The 15,064-nt window shown below is 39.0% G+C and overlaps 1 pseudogene; it reads left to right on the top strand.

The window, feature by feature from the left end:
• Positions 1 to 13,982, top strand: part of LOC141411405 (uncharacterized) — a 73,166-nt pseudogene extending 59,184 nt beyond the window's left edge.
• Positions 13,983 to 15,064: the final 1,082 nt, after the last annotated feature.

Genomic DNA, 15,064 nt, shown 5'->3' with positions numbered 1-15,064 from the left:
CAAAACACTCAAAAAACAAAATCAACAGACACCTCTAAAAGTATTATAAATATTAAAAGGCAGGGGCATTATAAAGAAAAGGGGTCACATAAACCCAGACAAAACAGTAGTGACTCCCTATTGCAACAAATAAGCACAACATAGTGAACACCTGTAATCCCAGCTCAGCAGGACGATATAGGTAGGTGAAGTGTAGTCCAAGGCCAGCATTGGGTAAAACATTGAGACCTATTCAAAAGATAACTAAAAAAAAAAAAGATCCAGAGGCAGGGTTCAAGACAGAGTGCAAGCCTTCAAATGTCAGACCCTGGGTTTTACCAATAGTGCCACAAATAATAAAGATATGTATGGCATATTTTCACTCATTTAGGGCATCTAGACCTAAAAAAATTTATTTGTCATGATTGCAAAAGGGGGACTGTTGGAGGACGAATTGGTATAAGTGGAAGGCGTAAAGGAGAGAGCATTGGGGGGGATAATATGACAAAAGTAGTATATATTATAAATATATAAATATATATTATATAATAGTCGTGTAAATATGTATATATATTCATATATATATAGCATAGTGATGCCCCCAAATACTGTTAAAAACTTGAGGGGAGCCAAGTTATGGGAAAGAAATACAGACAGGGTCACTAAGTCCAACTTCATTATATGCATCTACATAAATATGTTGAAAGCTCTTTGTACAACTAATCTATGCTAATAAAAATAAATATTCAAACAAAGAAGGGCTCTTGAGATGGTGCAGGTCACCTCCCATTCATCCATGTATTCCGGTACAGTTGAAGGGTACATCAACAATGTTGGTAGTCAAGGTAACAGAGAGGCATCCTGGTAGAAGAAATTGTATCATGAAACACATTTGTGCTTGTTTTCTCACAGGTTCTCAGAGAGATAACAGAGCAGTTCCTAAGCGATTATTGATTGAATATTGTTAAGAATGAGGTAGGCGATAAAGTGGTCATAGGGCAGTGCAGAGCAAGTGGTATTCAATATTTGGGTAGAGGTTCTCCTGTCATCATAGTAATATGTCCTGGATTTTTTTGCAGGTCTCCAATGAAAAGAGAACAACCTGTCTTGAAGATGCCATTAGCCTGAAATTAATCCATGTATCCAGGTAGAGCTCAGTATTCCAGGACATCTACTCTGAGGAACGCAACTAGTAAGCATCCTGAAGAACAAGTGTTTTCTGAGGTCATGTTTTATGTGTTTTTTTCAGGTTCCCCAGTAGAGAACTCAAAAAACCTGGAAAGATTCTTTATAGAGGCTTGTTAATAACCTGGTTGGTGATTAAGTAATCATACTACAGCAGAGTAAAATATGTGTAGGCGGCATGGACAGAAAAGGCAGAATCAGAGACTAGGGCTATAAATTTGAATATTGTACTAAATGATCTTTATGAAATCATACCGGTTGCCTTCCAACACACTCCTCCTCACCAACTTAAAATATGTAGGAAATGTAAAACAATTCTATAATTCCTCCTGTCCTAGATGATTCCACAATCAGTGAATGCCTGGCATTATCAGTTCTGTTGATGAAAAATGTCCAAAACAATAAGAAAATAGGCGTTTATGTCGTAACACACTCGTTTTGTATGTCAGACAAAATTTCTCCATGCTTAGATAATATGAAAAAATTACATAACAAAATGATTAAAAGTGACGTGTCTAGAAAGAAATACTTATTTAAAAAATTTTTAAGCTGAATTCCCTAACTTCATTTAGCTAATGTAAATAGACTTGGTGGAAGAAGTTCTCCATGTGTCTGACACCTGCACTCCACTTTGCTTTGTGTGCATTTACCTGATTTGTCTTAATAAATCCTTTGCCAGTCTTTTACCTCAAAATTTGGCCTAAAATTATTTTCTTTGATTAATTTAAAAACCACAAAAACCATGAGTAATGAATTGAGTATTTCTACTCCACTGACAATCTCTTCAACCCATCTCCAGTGACAGAAGTTTTGTCCAGCCAGTCAGAATGTCACACTGGTCCTGCATCATCATGGGAGACCACCAGGTAGGAGATGGGGCATTGCCCTGCCTTGAAATTTGTTTTGCTTTTCCTTTTTTTGTGTGATGCCTTACTTGTCTCTGTTCCTTTTGTGCTGCCTTGTGAAGAATTTAGGATGTACTTTGTAATTTACCCACTCTTAATATCTGTTTCGGGTATCTGCCTTTTAGAAAATGAGAGTTTTGTATGAGAGTTTCAAATGAGCCCCAGTTGGATTCTAAATACCACATCCCTTAGTGTGATGGTACAAACCAAGAAACCTGGATGGGTGGAACCCATACATTTGATCACTCAGTTGCCACAACTGCCGTTCTTTTTCTGGCAAAATGGTAAAATGTCCTTCTGTGACCCAGGGAAAACTGTGGGCATGTGGGGTAATGTCCAGAAGAATTTTCCTTCATAAGCAGCACACTTTGATCCAAAATTCTTTTTAGACACATACCTCATTCCTAGGATTGTAGGAACATTGAAAGCTTATATAGAAGTTGTGCATCAAGTGGTGGTTTTCTTGCACCTGAGCCACTCACATCCCCACCATGCTGTGATGATCTATGACACATGATTTTTACCTGGCCCATTTCTGGGAGAAAAGTCCCAAGAAGCACACTTCACATACTCCAAACTTGTAACTGAATTCACCCTTAGCACCCTTTACTCTTGCCATTATTAACAATAAAAGTAGAAAATACAATAGCTTCTTCATCACAGCCTCCCACCTCTTATATTCTTGTGATCACTTCCCCAAACACCATGCCACCAGCCAGTTACACCTTTGTTCTTTTCACTACTCATGAGAATGCTTGAGTTTACTTGCATGTTCTGTCAACAGTTCAATTTAAAAACACTTTATAATTGTAAACTGCCTTACTTTGTTTTTTATTAATGACATTCTGTCATATTTTTGCCTTTAGTTTCTTCACTTAAGAAAATCTTTTAAACACAGGACTTTTGTATCATAAATTACAATTGCAAGTTAGCATGTAAAGACTGCTGGGTCTTGGTATATTCTCTCTCATTTCTCCTTTCATGGTTTTGGTAAGATGGATTTGCCATTCAGAGTTATTTTAAAGCATTGTTAATTTCACAGGACTTAGCTAACATACAACATTCTGCAGTCCTAAAACTTATATGACATAAAAAGGTATAGAAAAGTTCTCTGCATAATCCAAACAATGTTGAACAAATCAGTGGAGGTAAGGGGATGGGAGCCCTTCCCCAGCTCCTGTCCAACGACGTGACCAAAATCGCCTATAAGTAAGGGGCATAAATGGCAAACGTTGTTATCAGACAGCTCTCTCTTTTTTTTTATAAATATGATGAAAAAAGCTATTTCCTTTGGAATTTTATTTAACAAAAATTAAATATTCCTGGGCTGGAAGACTGGCTAATGTACAGCATCTGCCTAGTAAGCAATGAGGCCTTGACTTGCATCCATACTGCTAAAAAATGTGAAAAAATTTATCACCCCTTAATAGTAACCTTTCAAAGGTTACACATTCATTCTATCTTTTCCTCCATAGACAGTTCTTTACTACTGATTTGAACAAAAATAAATACTGTCATATAAAGCAGACTTTTCATATACTTGTTTTACCTGGAGAGAAGATGAGATACCAAATCTGCACCTAAACAGTAGGCTCCCTCAATTATCTCTAAGAATATTTATCTAAATAAAAATGTTGGTGAAGCCCTAGGAAGACTATGATTGGAGATTTAAAAGAAAAACCTCTAAAATTAAGTCATAAAAATTTCTGTTTTAATATTGCAAGGGGCATTTGTCATAAATTTATAATCTTTCTCCCAGTTTGTCATAAAATGCCCTTTTGCTAGATTCCTGATCAAAGTGGACTTTCAGTGATCTCAATATAGGCCTGCAGTATCATATTTCTGTAAGGAAGGGATATCTCCTCACCAGACTCTAACAAATTTACTCAGTATGCTCTAAAATGAGGAAAACATGCTCCTTTCTAATCACATTGGCCTTGGGGGCCTATTTAAAAGGAGCTCCAATGAAAGTCTTCTATTTCCTTCCTTTCCTTCCTTTTGTATTTTCCTCCAAACACAAACAGCAAAACTAAAGAAGACGAATAAGTTCATTAGTATTTTTTACAATTCTTTCTTAAAAGATATATTAAGAAATTAATATTTTAAAAATTTTAAAAAGTGAATCTTTTAATGCAATACAAATGCCCCCATATAATTTAAAAACTATATATATGTGGCTTATTAATGGCCAAAATTTACTACTGTTTTCATTTCTGTAATTAAAAACAATACAATGGCCTAAAATTGCATATGTAGATCTTTTGATGACATCAGAGTCAACGTGGCTGTAGCTATTCCTTTGATTGCGGGGAGAACACCGTCCTCCGGGAAGACTTGGCGCCAAGCGGAGTTCGCGATCGCCTCGGCAAACGCAACCGAGAGACAGATCCAGGAGGAGAGTGAGGATGGCGAACGGTGAGTGACCCACCATGGGACAAGCAGTGTCGTCACATGATTTGTTTCTGTCAGGCCTCAAGGAGGCCCTCAAGACGCGAGGGGCGCGTGTTAAGAAAAAGGACTTAAAGTTATTCTTTTCTTACATAGGAGACCTATGTCCTTGGTTTCCTCTTGAAGGAACCATCGATGGTAAAAGATGGCTCCGGGTCGGAGACTGTTTAAAAGACTATTATAAATCTTTTGGCCCCGAAAAGGTCCCTGTGACCGCCTTTTCTTATTGGAACTTGATTAATGACATCCTCAAAAGTGTACCCTTTGATAATGGTACTTTAAAACTTGTTAAAATCGGGCAAAATGCTATGCAGACGGCTTCCCGCCCTCCTACAGGGGTCTCTGATGGTGGAGGACCCACGGATGCTGTCAAACATCTTCAAATAATCGAGCTTTTAAAACCCCAAATCCCCGAACTCACGTATCACCCCTTAATGTTGCCCGAATCTCAGATTCCAGATTTAGATCCCAATACATTAGATATTGTGGGAAGTACCTTCTCCTTGCTTAACACTTCCAACCCCACCCTTGCTAAGGATTGCTGGCTTTGCATGACCACAGGAGCAATAATGCCCATGGCAATACCTGTTAACTCCACCATAAATAATCGGGATAGCGCCAATCTGGACTTCCCTTTAAAGTACAGCCTATGGATGCACCTACAGTATGCCTTCAAGGCAGGATGCTAAATAATTCTTATGATATTGACGTTGGGGTTAGTTCTTTTGGAAATTGCTTATCAGTTCTAAATTATTCCTCACCCACCCCAGCTCTTTGTCCCCCCAACGGTACAGTTTTTTTTGTGTGGAGGAAACTCAGCCTTCCCCAGGCTTCCAGCAAATTGGACTGGTGGCTGTGTTGTTGCCTTATTACTCCCAGATATTACTGTTGTCTCAGGAGATGAACCTCTGCCCATTCCTAGCTTAGACACCTTAATTAAAAGACATAAACGGGCAATACAAGCCTTACCGCTCCTTGCCAGCCTTGGAATAACAGCAGCTATAGGCACAGGTACAGCTGGCTTAGGCACGGCTATACACTCTTACCGTCGCCTATCTCAACAACTTGTAGATGATGTACAAACTCTATCTGGAACCATTAAGGATTTACAGGACCAAATAGACTCCCTGGCAGAAGTGGTCCTTCAGAACAGGCGAGGCTTAGATCTGCTAACAGCCAACCAGGGAGGTATCTGCTTGGCCTTAGGGGAAAGATGCTGCTTTTATGCCAATAAATCAGGCATAGTACGCACCAAAATTAAACAGCTTCAAGAAGATTTAGAAAAGAGACGAAGGGAGCTATTTGAAAACCCCCTCTGGACTGGGCTTAATGGAATTCTACCCTACCTTCTTCCACTATTAGGCCCCTTGCTAGGTCTACTTTTAATTGTGATCATAGGGCCCTGCATTATAAACAGGCTGATACAATTCATTAAAGAACAAATTAACACCTTAGCCTCTAAGCCTATACAGGCCCATTATCATCGCCTGGATATGGAAGACCGTGCTCCTGAGACCTTCTTTTCAGTAGAAACTCGCTAAATGCTCCACCTGGGTTTCCAAATTTTCTCTCTGCCACCCCCTCTTCTTATATAACATTCTTGACCACTCATCGCCCATTGGGCCCTCCTCCGCTGGGCCCCTCTGCTTGGGGGAGACAGCACCCAGGGAGAGTGATCATAAAGGCTTTTCTAAACGAGGGTGCAGGTAAGACTGCAGGAGGGTGGATCCTAGGATCCCCAGACCCAAGACCTCTGTATGACATGCCCTGGTGCATGGCGGTTGGCATGCTCCTAAAAAATCCGCCTCCTCAAAAAACACGCCGAGGAGATTCTCTTGAGAACTTAGCAAGGACGCTTGCTTACAAAGCAAAAATGATCTCCACCCTGAGGAACTGGGCCTCTGTCATCCCCTCTCAATAAGCCGACATATTCTGGTCATGTTTGTATAAGAATAAGGGGGAAATGTCGGAGACAAGGCTCCCTTTGTGAGCCATTCTGTCTTGACCTTGCCCTGGAACATTTTGCGGTGTTTGTCTTCCTGGGGCATCTTGCATTTCTCCGAACATCCTGTGTTCATGCAAATACCCTGCGGTGTCGCACCACCCGCCCAACTTCTCCATCTCCAGCACAAGATGGCGCCGTCCCTGCTTCTCTTCCGGGAGTTTACCTTGCCGCTGGCGCGAACGTGCACCCTATCAGAAGTCCTATAGCAGAACCAGCCAACCAGCCTGCACCTCGTCATACCCCTCACTCCCTCAGCACATAAATACCCCTGTGTGAACAATGAAATTTTGCAGCTTGATCAGATTTCCTGTCTTGCTGTCTCCTTCGTGTCTCTTGTCCCTTCATTCTTCCCCTTCTAGGTTCGCTACCCACGCTGATGTGTCCTGCTGGACGGGACACATAACTTTTAGGCATTGTCTATAGACTTTCTATTATGGAAGATGGGAATTTTTTTAATTATTGATTTTTTAAGTTGAAAAACGTTGTATATCTTTAGGGTGGGCAACCTGGTGTTTGGAAATATGAATGCACTGTAAAATACTAAATTAAGCTAATTAACATATGAGTGACCTCAGATGCTTTTTTTGTGGCCAGAGTACTTAAAAACTATTCTTTTTCCTAGTGTACAGTAACTGATGTTATATAATAGATTTCTCTCTCTCTTTCTCTCTCTCTCTCTCTCTTTCTCTCACTATGTACCTACCCCAGGCTGGCCTCAAACTCTCAGTCCTCTTACCTCAGCCTTTGAGCTGATATCTAGCACAATAGATCTTGAACTTATTCCTCCTGTTTGAAATTTTGTATCCTTTGACCAAAGAGAAAATGAGAAAATTTTTTTGGTGGTACTTACTGGGATTTGAACTCAAGGTGTCACACTTGCTAGGCAGGTGACCTATGACTTGAGCCACTCTGCCAGCTTGAGAATGCTTTTTTTTCATGGTGCTACGGATTGGAGCCCAGCTCTTCTGTCTCAAAATTTTAAAAAAGTACTCAGTAAATCTCAAAAAAAAAAAAAATCTCAAAATAAGCCAAAAGAACTCTCAAAATAATAATAACCCATAACTCAACCTCAGTGGTAGAACAATTGCCCAGCATGTCTGAGGCCTTGGGTTCAATACTCAGATCCCCAAAACAAACAGACAAACAACAGACCCATCTCTTACTATCATAGCTCTTATAAGTGCAGACATATTGGCAACCCAAATGTGTGCACACATACGCACACACACCAGTAAAACAACATTTCTCTTCCTTATCCATATTACATTGGTTTCTGTTTTGTGGAGTGTATTCTCCAGTAATTTTTGTGAGCTTTTTTTTTTTAATTCACCTATCTGAAAATATCTTTATCCTATGCTTTCATTTGATGGATGAGTTTTGAGATGGAAAGCATTTTTCCCTCAGAACTGTGAAGGCATTCTTTAGGTACTGCGTGTTGCCCTTGGGATGTCTATTGCTTCAATCTGTTATCTTGTTTGTTCTTTTAAAATTTTTAATGATTCATTTATTCACATGTGCATACATTGTTTGGGTCATTTCTCCCCCCTGCCCCCCTCCCCCACCTTCACCCCCCCCTTTCCAGGCAGAACCTGTTGTGCCCTTGTCTCTAATTTTGTTGAAGACAAGACATAAGCATAAAAAGAAAGACAAAGCGTTTTTGCTACTTGAGATTAGGAAGCTATACAGAGAGATTCCTAGCATTGCTTCCATGTACAAATGTGTTACAACCCGAATTGATTCATCTCTAATTGATCTTTACACTGGTTCCTGATCCTCTTCTCACGTTGACATGTTGCTTTAAGGGTTCTGTGACAGTTCCTCTGGAGTGGGGACATCAAACACTTTCGTGTTTTGGGTTTCCTACCTATCCTCATACCTCCCATATGTGCTCTCCCCTTGTCATGTGATCCAAGTCCAACCACATTGCTGTATTTACCTAGATCTAAAGTCTGCATATGAGGAAGAACATATGATTTTTGGTCTTCTGATCCTGCCTAACCTTGCTCAGAATGATGTTCTCCAGTTCCATCCATTTTCTTGAGAATGATAAGATTTCATTCTTCTTCATGGCTGAGTAAAACTCCATTGTGTATAAATACTACATTTTCCTGATCCATTCATTACTAGTGGGGCATCTTGTTTGTTTCCATAATTTAGCTATTGTGAATAGTGCTGCAATAAACATGGGTGTGCAGGTGCCTCTGGAGTAACCTGTGTTGCATTCCTTTGGGTATATCCCCAGAAGTGGGATTGCTGGATCATATGGCAGATCTATGTTTAGATTTTTTAGAAGCCTCCATATTGTTTTCCAGAGTGTTTGCACTAGCTTGCATTCCCACCAGCAGTGTATGAGGGTTCCTTTTTCCCCACATCCTCGCCAACACCTGTTGTGGGTGGTGTTTTTGATGATGGCTATTCTAACAGGAGTGAGGTGGAATCTTAGTGTGGATTTGATTTGCATTTCCTTTATGGCTAGAGATGATGAGCATTTTTTTCATATTTTTTTTTTTGCCATTTGAATTTCTTCTTTTGAGAAAGTTCTGTTTAGTTCAGTTGGCAATTTCTTAATTGGTTCATTGATTTTAGGAGAGTTTAGTTTCTTAAGTTTCCTGTATATTCTGGTTATCAGTCCTTTGTCTGATGTATAGCTGGCAGATAATTTCTCCCACTCTGTGGGTGGTCTTTTCAGTTTAGAAACCATTTCTTTTGTTGTGCAGAAGCTTTTTAATTTTATGAAGTCCCATTTGTCCATCCTTTCTCTTAGTTGCTGAGCTGCTGGGGTTCTATTGAGGAAGTTCTTGCCTATACCTATTATTTCCAGAGTGTTTCCTGCTCCTTCCTGTACTAACTTCAGAGTTTCAAGTCTGATATTAAGGTCTTTGATCCATTTTGAGTTGATACTAGTACAGGTTGATAGACATGGATCTAGTTTCAGTTTCTTGCAGATAGATAACCACTTTTCCCAACAACATTTGTTGAAGAGGCTCTTTTCTCCATTGTATATTTTTGGCCCCTTTGTCAAAAATAAGGTGGGTATAGTTGTGTGGATTCATATCCAAGTCCTCTATTCTGTTCCACTGGTCTTCATGTCTGTTTTTGTGCCAGTACCATGCTGTTTTTATTGCTATTGCTTTGTAATATAGTTTGAAGTCAGGTATTGTGATACCTCCAGCATTGCTCTTTTTGCTGAGTATTGCCTTGGCTATTCATGGTCTCTTGTGTTTCCAAATGAACTTTAGGATAGATTTTTCAATCTCTATGATGAATGTCTTTGGGATTTTGATGGGAATTGCATTAAACATGCAGATTGCTTTTGGTAGTATAGCCATTTTTACAATGTTGAGTCTACCAATCTATGAGCATGGGAGATCTTTCCATCTTCTGTAGCCTTCCTCAATCTCTTTCTTCAGGAGTTTGTAATTCTCCTTGTAGAGGTCATTCACATACTTTCTTAAGTTTACTCCTAGGTATTTGATTTTTTTTTAGGCTATTGCAAATGGAATTTTTTCCATATATTCCTTCTCAGTTTGTTCATTGTTGGTGTATAGAAAAGCTAATGATTTTTGTAAGTTGATTTTGTATCCTGCCAACCTGCTATAGCTGTTTATGGTGTCCAAGAGTTTTGCAGTAAGAGTTTTTTGGGTCTTTAAAGTATAGGATCATATCATCTGCAATAAGGATATTTTGGCAGTTTCTTTACCTATTTGTATTCCTTTTATTTCTTCTTCTTGCCTAATTGCTCTGGCTAGAAATTCCAGTACTATGTAGAATAGGAGTGGAGATAGTGGGCACCCTTGTCTCATTCCTGATTTTAGGGGAAATGGTTTCAGTTTTTCACTGTTAAGTATGATGCTGGCTGTAGGTTTGTCATATATAGCCTTTACAATATTGAGGTACATTTCTTCTATTCCTAGTTTCTTAGAGCTTTTGTCATGAAGTGGTGTTGGATCTTGTCGAAGGCTTTTTCTGTATCTATGGAGATGATCAAGTGGTTTTTGTGTTTGCTTCTATTGATGTGCTGCATTACATTTATAGATTTGCGTATGTTGAACCATCCCTGCATCCCTGGGGTGAAGCCAACTTGGTCATGGTGTATGATCTTTCTGATGTATTGTTGGATTCGGTTTGCCATTATTTTATTGAGGATTTTTGCATCAATATTCATTAAGGAAATTGGCCTGTAGTTCTCTTTTTTGGAGGTGTCTTTGTCTCGTTTTGGGATGAGAATAATATTGGCTTCATAAAATGTGTTAGGCAGTTTTCCTTCCCTTTCTATTTCGTGGAACAGTTTAAGGAGGGTTAGTATTAGTTCTTCTTTAAACATCTGATAGAATTCAGCAGTGAATCCATCAGATGTTTCTTTTTTGGGAGATGCTTTATTGATGCTTCAATTTCTTTTTGTGTTATAGATCTATTCAAGTGATTAATATCCTCTTGGTTCAGTTTTGGATGGTTGTAAGTTTCTAGAAATCTGTCCATTTCTTCAAAATTTTCAAATTCATTAGAGTACAGGCTCTCAAAGTAGTCTCTGATGATTTCCTGGATTTCCATGGTGTTTGTTATCTCCCCTTTTGTATTTCTGATTTTACTGATTTGGGTTTTTTCTCTCCTCATTTTAGTCAGGTTTGACAGGGGTCTGTCAATCTTATTTATTTTTTCAAAGAAACAGATTTTTGTTTCATTGATTCTTTGTATGGTTTTTTGTTTGTTTGTTTCTATTTCATTGATTTCAGCCCATATTTTAATTATTTCTCTCCTTCTGCTTGTTTTGGGTTTTGCTTGTTCTTGTTTTTCTAGGAGTTTGAGCTGTAGTATTAGATCATTGATTTGAGATCTTTCTGTCCTTTTAATATATTCATTCATGGCTATAAACTTTCCTCTTAGAACTGCCTTTGCTGTGTTCCATAGGTTCTGGTATGTTGTGTTTTCATTTTCATTAACTTCCAGGAACCTTTTAATTTCCTCTTTTATTTCATCAATGACCCATTGATCATAGAGCAATGTGCTGTTCAGCTTCCAATTGTTCACATTTTTTTACTGCTGTTTTTGTTGTTGATTTCTAGTTTTAATGCTTTATAGTCAGATAGAATGCATGGGATCATTTCTATTTTCTTATATTTGCTGAGGCTTGCTTTGTGTCCTAAGATATGATCAATTTTGGAGAAGGTTCCATGGGCTGCTGAGAAGAATGTATATTGTGCAGAAGTTGGATGAGATATTCTGTAGACATCACCTAGGTCCATTTGATCTATGGTGTGATTTAATTCTAGAATTTCTTTATTGATTTTTTTGTTTGGATGACCTATCTATTGGTGATTGGTCTTGCACTACCACTGTGTTGGAGTTTATATATGTTTTTCGGTCCTTCAGAGTATATTTGATGAAATTGAGTGCATTGACATTGGGTACATATAGGTTGATAATTGTTTTTTCCTTTTGGTGTATTTCCCCTTTTATTAGTATGGAGTGTCCTTCTTTATCTTGTTTGATCAATGTAAGTTTGAAGTCTACTTTGTCCAAGATAAGTATTGCTATCCCTGCTTGTTTTGGGGGGCCATTTGCTTGGTAAATCTTCTTCCAGCCTTTTACTCTCAGCCAGTGCTTATTTCTGTTGATGAGGTGGGTCTCCTGTAGGCAGCAGATTGTTGGATCTTCCTTTTTAATCCAGTTTGCAATTGGTGTCTTTTGATGGGGGAATTTATTCCATTAACATTCAGTGTTAGTATTGATAGGTACGTGGTGATCCTTGTCATATAGTTGTCTTTGTTGTTTAAGGGTTTGATTGTGTGCAGCTGAATCAATGTTACTTTTTACTTTCTTGCCTTTTCTTCTCCTGTGGTTTGGTATTGCCTGTCCTTTCATGGTTTTGTTTGCTTTCACTTTCTGTGTACAGAATTCCTTGGAGAATCTTTTGTAGTGGTGGCTTGGTGGTCATATATTGTTTTAGTTTCTGTTTATCATGGATGACTTTTATTGCTCCATCTATTTTGAATGATAGTTTTGCTGGGTAGAGTATCCTGGGGTTGAAGTTATTTTCATTCAGTGCCCGGAAGACCTCACTCCATGCTCTTCTTGCTTTCAAGGTTTTCATTGAGAAATCTGCTGTGATTTTGATGGGTTTACCTTTGTATATTACTTGTTTTTTCTCTCTTACAGCTTTCAATATTCTTTCTATAGTCTCTGTACTTGTTTTAATGATAATATATCATGGGATAGTTCTATTTTGGTCAGGTCTGTTTGGTGTTCTGGAGGTTTCCTGTACCTGAATGGGCATAGTTTTCTCTAGATTTGGGAAATTTTCTGTTATATTTTGTTGAATACATTACAAATTCCTTTTGCTTGCACCGCTTCTCCTTCTTCAATGCCCATGATTCTTAGGTTTGGTCTTTTGATGGAGTCAGTGAGTTTTTGCATATTCTTTTCACAGGTCTTGAGTTGTTTGACTAATAGTTCTTTAGTTTTTCCTTTAATTGCCATTTCATCTTCAAGTTCTGAGATTCTGTCTTCTGTTTGTTCTATTCTGCTGGAATGGCCTTCCATTTTGTTTTTTATTTCTGTTTCATTCTTTTTTCTGAGGTTTTCCATATTGTGGGTCACTTCTGCTTTGTCAATTTTTGTCCTTAATTCATTTATCTCTGTAAGTATGGTGTTCTGTTTCAGTTTTATGTTTATTTAGGGCTCCTATGATTTCATTTATTTGTTTTTGTGGTTTCTCATATTCTTTATTTTTGTTGTCTTGGAATTTCTTGAGTGCTTCTGTATGTTTTGGTTGACCATGTCTAGTAACATCTCTATGAAATTCTCATTAACTACTTGCCAGATTTCTTCTGCCAGTGTGTTCTTGCGGGCTTTGTTGGGTTCCTTGGTATAGTTTATCTTTGTTTTGTTGGAGTCTGGGTCTGGGTCTGGGTCTGGGTATCTGTTTTCTTCATTTCCCTCTGAATCCTGTATTAAGTTATATTTGGGGGGAGAATGGTTTACATACTTTTTTCATCTTCCCATATTTCCACTAGGTACCATCTCTGTACCTGGACTATGTTATGTGTAATTTGGTATTAGCTGAGTTACAACAGTAATACTAACAAACTCAAGAAAGAAGGAGAAAAAAGAGAAAAAATGGGAGAGATGGTGGACAATCAAACAGCAAATCAGATAGCCAAACCCTTAAAGAAAGGAAAAAAAAAAAAATCCCCGGTTCAGGAACAGTAGTATTTCAGTCTTAGTAGTTCTGGTGTTACTCTTTTAGCATCCAATCATGTCTGTCTGTGTCTCTTAGGCAGGTTTGGAGCCCTCCTGTGGTGGGCCTGCTGTGTGGGGGCCTGGTGGAGTGGCTATGTGGCAAGCCTGCAGAGCTGGGGGAGGGGATCCGGTGGCCCCACGTGAAGCTGGGGCCTGGCGGAGCCCAAGGGGCAGGGAGCCCTGTGGAGCAGACCATTGGCTCCGTGGGCCTATGGAGCTGAGATTACCAGGCCAGCTGTTCTTTTAGTAGATTGTGGAGTGGAGAAGCCTTCCATGATCGAGGGGTTCAGAGTGCCATACTTTCAGCTCTCCCTGGTGCTTTACCTCAGCCAAGTGTGTCTCCAGTGTCTCAGCAAGATCCCTAATTCACAGAGCTCATGCAATCTGCAGCTGTGTCCCAGTCACCATCTTGGATCCCTTCTTGGTTTATTTTTGTTGTTGTAACAGAATTCCATAGTCTGAGTAAGAAATTTATTTGGCTTACAGTATAGAAGCTAGAAAGTCAAAGGGCAGGGTGTTGGCAGCTACTTGACATCTGGTGAGGGCCTTCTTTCTAGGTCATCCCATGGTGGAAGGTGGAAGGCCAGCACAGCAGGTATGTGGGGAGAGATCCAACTTGTAGCCTCCCAGCCTTCTAAAATCAGTATTAACTCATTCATGAAGTGGAGCCCTTGTGACCTAACTACCTTCCATTGGGTTCCCCACACTCACATTGTTGCACTGAAGATGAAGTTTCCAGCATGTTTTTTATTTTTTTTCTTTGGTGGCTCTGGGGTTTGAACTCAGGGTATCTACCACTTGAGGCACTCAGTCAGCCCCTTCCAACATGTTTTTTGGGTGATATATTAGAACCATAGTACTTGTGATCTAATCTTTCTTTCTGAATGTTTTTATAATTTTCTTTTTATCTTTTGATGTTTTGAAATCTCACATTTGCCTTGAAGATTTTTTTTCAGTAGAGGATGGGGATAATCTGTGAGCATTTAAATCTGAAAACACATTTCATCTAATTTCAAATAAATTCTCTTTAATTATCTCTTTAGTTGGGTATCAGTGGCTCACACCTGTAATCCTAGCTACTCAGGAGGCAGAGTCAGGAGGATCACAGCTTGAAGCCAGCATGGGAAAAATCATTCATGAGACCCTATCTAGAAAAAAACCCATCACAAAAAAGGGCTCAAGATGTAGGCCCTGAATTCAAACCCCAGTACTGCAAAACCAAAAAACCAAAAAAAAAAACCTCTTTTTTTTTCTTTCTGAAACTCCTCTTATACCTCCTGGATTAATCCTTAGGTTTGTAAAA

Source organism: Castor canadensis, chromosome 10 (genome assembly GCF_047511655.1).
Source record: "Castor canadensis chromosome 10, mCasCan1.hap1v2, whole genome shotgun sequence".
Taxonomy (NCBI): domain Eukaryota; kingdom Metazoa; phylum Chordata; class Mammalia; order Rodentia; family Castoridae; genus Castor; species Castor canadensis.
The sequence above is the reverse complement of the archived record's forward strand: the minus strand, read 5'-3'. Positions and strand labels throughout refer to the sequence as shown.